We start from the raw sequence: 4939 nt of genomic DNA on the forward strand, positions 1-4939 counted from the left end.
ATATTTATAGTCAGGGTTTGCTTCTATTTTTATTGTGTATCCATCGACCCATTTTTTCGTGTTAGTTTTTATGAGTGTTAAAAAGTCATTTACATACTACCATAGTTGTGGTATATGATTTTGTATTTGTCTATACCTTTATTGGTGAGTTTATGCTTTCTTTCCCATCCTCATATATTGCTAGTTAGCCGGTTATTATTTCAGTTTGAAGACCTTCCTTAAACATTTCAGGTACTTAAGTCTAGTGTTGACAAACTCCCTCAGGTTCTTTTTTCCCTATTATTTTTAGTCTAGTATGGTTTTGTTATATATAATGTTTATTGGGCAGTTTTTTTTCTTTCACAACTTTGAATACATCACCCATCTTTCTCCTGGCTAGCAATATTGTCTTTAACTTTTGACAATTTAATTACATTACACTGTGCCTCAGTGTAGACCTCCTTATGTTCAACTTTTTGGAGTGTTGTGGGCTTCTGGAATCTGGATGCCAGTTTTTTCCTTCAAGATTTGGGAAATTTTTGATCATTATTCCTTTAAATAATCTTTCTGTCTTTTTTTTTTTTCTTTTTTTTTTTCTGGGACTCCCATAATGCATGTATTGATTTTCTTAGTCATTTTCCATAAGTCCCAGAAGCTTTCTATACACATTTTTATTATTTTTTATCTTCTGACTAGATAATTTCAAATGATCTGAATATATGGTTTTTGGTTCTCTCCACTGTTTGATCAAATCTGATGCCAATGCTGTCATTGCATTTTCATTGCATTTATTGTAGTCTTCTGTTCCAGAATTTGTTTGAATCTATTTTATGATTTCTGTCTCTGATGAACTTCTCATTTAGTCATGTTTTCCAGATTTCGTTCAGCTATCTGTGTTGTCTTGTAACTTGACGAGCTTGTTTAAAACAATCGTTTTGAATATTTTGTCAAAAATCCATTAATCGCCATGTCTTGAGAGTCAACTACTGAAAATGTTTTCAATTTTTTGGTGTTGTTTTTTTTCCTGATTTTTGTTACTGCTGTTGTTGTTTCTCATACGTTCCCACTAGTGTCTGCACATTTGAAGGAGCACTCACCTCTTCCAGACTTTGTAGACTGCCTTTGCCAGGGGGACATTTTCACTGGCACATGGGAAGGAGGTTACTGGCTGGGTAATGTACATGGCTGTGCTGAGTCCAGCTCTAGGTGTGGGGAGATACAGGAATGCTATTTGAAAGGTATGTGGCGGCACTAGTTCCAGGGGCAAGGAAGGGCAACAGTTCTGAAGAGGATATGGAGACACTAGTCCTGTGGCGTGTGTGTGGGTTCTGACTTCTGGGAGAAGTGCAGTGGCACTGCTTCACAGGGGTGCATGTGGATGTCAGTTCTGGAAATTATTATATTGTAGCCTCATATCCAGGGCATAGTATCACCATGAGAGACCAAGATCTGAGGTGTGGGCATCCTTGCAGCAGCATCAGGGCTGGAAGATGGGTATAACAACCCAGGTCCAGGGAGGAGGGCACAGCAGAGGGGCTTCCAGGAAGTTCTATCAGCTGAGCTCAGTGTTGACAAAGATTGGGGGCATTCTTAGAGGCTAAGGCTGTGGGCACCAGTGGTGGTAACCAGGGCTGCTGGGATCTTTCTGCTCTCCTTTTCTCCCACAGGGAAAGTCATGCCTGATTCCACTTGGTGCAGTCCTGTGCTGACCTGAGGATGGAGCCATGCAGCCAAACGCATCCTACACTCTTTTATACAGCTGTTCTCAGTTTTTGTGTACCCAAGTGTTGTCACAGCTTCTTAATTGTACTCCAGTGTTCTCTCAGAGACATTTTCATTAGCGGTCAGGTGTCAGATCATTGTTTTTGTGCCGGGAGAAATGCTGGGGTTTGCTAATCACCCATCTTATTGATGTCTCTCTATTGCCTTCGTGTTTTCATTTACATTTTCCTTATAAAATGTAAAACATCTTTTGAAATGCTTATTTGGGTTCATGTATATTCTTTGATAAAGTATCAATTCAAAAATTTTGTCCGTTTTGTGTTGTTTTCTGATTATAAAATTTGAGTATTTTTAATCTATTCTGGGTACAAGTCCCTTCTCAGATATGTGACTTGCAAATATTTACTGCTTGTCTGTGGCTTGTGTCTTCATTTCCTCAACAACATCTTCTAAAAAGCAGTTCTTAAATATCATGAAATCTAATTTAACATTTTTTTTCTTTTTGAGTTGTGATTTTGTTGTCATATCAAAGAAATTTCCACTCACGCTTTCTGCTAGACTTTTTTCTATCAGTTCCATTCTTTTAGATTTTACATTTAGGCCAATGATACATTTCTAATTAATATGTTATAACTCTTGAATAAATCTTACAGTTCATAATTTATCTTCTGATATTGTGCTCCATTCCATAAGCTGTGTGTAGAATGACTGCATCTAGATTTCTAAGTGGAATGGGAAGAACTGGTTACTCATATTCCAACTGGTGTCAAGAATATCAGAGGCTAAAAAAATTGATTAGTACTTTCTCCACTTTATTTGATGGTACAGACTTTGTAATATATACTTCACATGTAAGTGAAAGTTTAGTAAAGATCACTTGTAAAGCAATCTGTATGGGGGGTTTTGAATGGTGTGTGAGCAAGGAAACTATTAATCTAAATTTAATGCTAATATCATTCAAGTTTGAGCAAAGTCAAGACATTAACATCTGAAAGCATCAGGGGAGGGGGAAACATTAAAGGAGTCAGATTTAAGGTGATGTCTGGCATGAAAAATATTCAAGTGGTAAATAAAAAAAGGCCCTTCATAATGAAAAAAATCAAGAAATAGGAAAATTCGCCCCAGGCATCCACCCAGCAGCTGGCCATGCTGGAGCTGGGGAGTGCTGCTGCCCGCTGCAGCAAGGTGGAACTGATCAGAATGATGTCCAGCATAAACCCCCTGGATATCCTAATGCTGTATATCAGCAGTCAGCCTCTCCTGGTGGTCTTTATAATACGTGTAAGGGCCAAGGCAATATCTTCACTGATCTTGGGCTATTTCTTCAAAATCAAAGAGATGAAGTCACTGAAAATGGATAGGATTGGTATCCTTTTCTGTGGTGAGTTAATGATTTGGATATATATATCAGAGAATGAAACATTAAAGCATCTCAAAAATAACGCTGTTACTGCTGGGGTGACATGAAATCCGGTGTCACCCCAGAGGCATGGGAGAGTACGATGGTGTGATGCATTGTCCCCCAGCTCTTCCCTGCCGATACAGCAAAAAATTACAAGTTGGCAAGATTTAGAAAAAGTGAGATTTATTGAAAGTATATTTTAGAAGAAGACAGGCCATGCTAAGGAGTGCTGTAGCCCTGTGGAATTTGGGAGGTGAAGAGATAAGACAGAGTATGCCCCAGTGGAGAACTGTAACAGCGTAGAAATAAGAAGGTCTGTTTATATTTGGGCAGCGATGTGAGGTCCTAGATGATTCATATGTGAGGTCACTTTGACTGACAGTTGGCTGCTATATAACCTTTGCCTACTGCACATGTGCTTACTCAGAATTCAGTCTGTTATAATTAGATTCATGAACTTCCAAGTATAAACATAGCATTATAAGCTTAAATTGTGGGCAAATTAGGGTAGTCCATTTCACACAGGTATCTGTGCCCAGTTGAGGCCAGCTAAAATTAGGGCCCTTCTTTCCTTTGTCTCTGGATATGCAGGAGGGGTTCTCTAACTACCAATGGGGTGTACTTTGGATGGGCACTAGGCTGGGCCCTTATTCCTTTGTTTACTCTGTCGCTTATGTCTGACTAAGTAGCTAACAACACCACAACTCTGGAAAGCACAATGACCAGCAAGCAGGCCAGAGTGTCACCCCAGTCTCCGCAGGCTCTTGAGGACTCAGGCCCAATTAATACCTCAGTTACAACTGCCCTTACCCTGGACCCATTTAAACGCTATGGAGGGTACTCTCACAGTGTCACTCTTCTGTACTTGACCACGTTAGGGCATCAGAACAAACTTTTGGGCACGGAAGCTTCTGAAGAGATAAACATTACCTTTACCCTGCCTGCAGGTTGGAGCTCGGAGGACTGTGCACTTCACAATCACTGTAAGCAGAAACTGTTCACATCCTGCATGACCCTCATGGCTACCCCTGGTGTGTTTTCCATCACTATACAGACACCGCACTGTGTTCCTGACACATACATCGACTCCACGCTCTGGCAGGGAATCTTTACACCTACCAGAGATGCCAACACAAAATATGCTAAAAATTATGATCCTTTTCAGTGTTATAAAGAGAGTCACTGGAAAAGTCTATCATGCTTTAAATCCCAAGTTTACAGTTTTGGTTTCAGAGGATGACCATTCATTAATAAATTTGCTTATGATGCACACCAGTTACTTCTTCCTGATGGTGATACCAATGTTTTGCTATGCTGTTATCAAGAGCAGACCCAATGCACTGCATCAGAGCAGTCCTGAATTTTGTCCTGAGAAGGTGTCTTTGGCTGATGCCTAATCCCACAATGGCCCGTTTTCTGAAAAAGACTGAGCAAACGAATCGCTACCTGCTGACATTAACCCAGGCTTGCACACTCCGTGAATTCATTATCTTGCAATACTGGGTTCTTCCAGTCAAAGACATTTCCAGTGCCTTTAACAGATTTGTATATATTTATAAAAAATATATTCAGAAATTGGTTTGATGAAGCATATGCTTCACACTGGGTGTCGCCCAAATCCTGCAGCCTCTCCTGGGTGACTTGGGTGGGATGGTGACAAGCAGTAACAGCAGCAATTCCGACTTTTCTGCATGGGAGTGTGTCATGCTGTGTTTACCAAGGTCACAGGGCATTTCATTGTTGGTTGGGTTGAGGTTTACTCTGGTTCAAAACACTCAGCAACTTGGACATGATATTGCATTTCCTAAGCCACCCATCCATTTTGAGGATTATTGT

General features: G+C 40.1%; 1 pseudogene; it reads left to right on the forward strand.

Annotated features, from left to right (window-relative positions):
• The first annotated feature begins 2892 nt into the window (after window positions 1-2892).
• Window positions 2893-4500, forward strand: LOC107512491 (annotated as a pseudogene).
• The last annotated feature ends 439 nt before the right edge of the window (window positions 4501-4939 follow it).

This window comes from Rousettus aegyptiacus, unplaced genomic scaffold, assembly GCF_014176215.1.
Source record: "Rousettus aegyptiacus isolate mRouAeg1 unplaced genomic scaffold, mRouAeg1.p scaffold_m13_p_4, whole genome shotgun sequence".
NCBI lineage: Eukaryota > Metazoa > Chordata > Mammalia > Chiroptera > Pteropodidae > Rousettus > Rousettus aegyptiacus.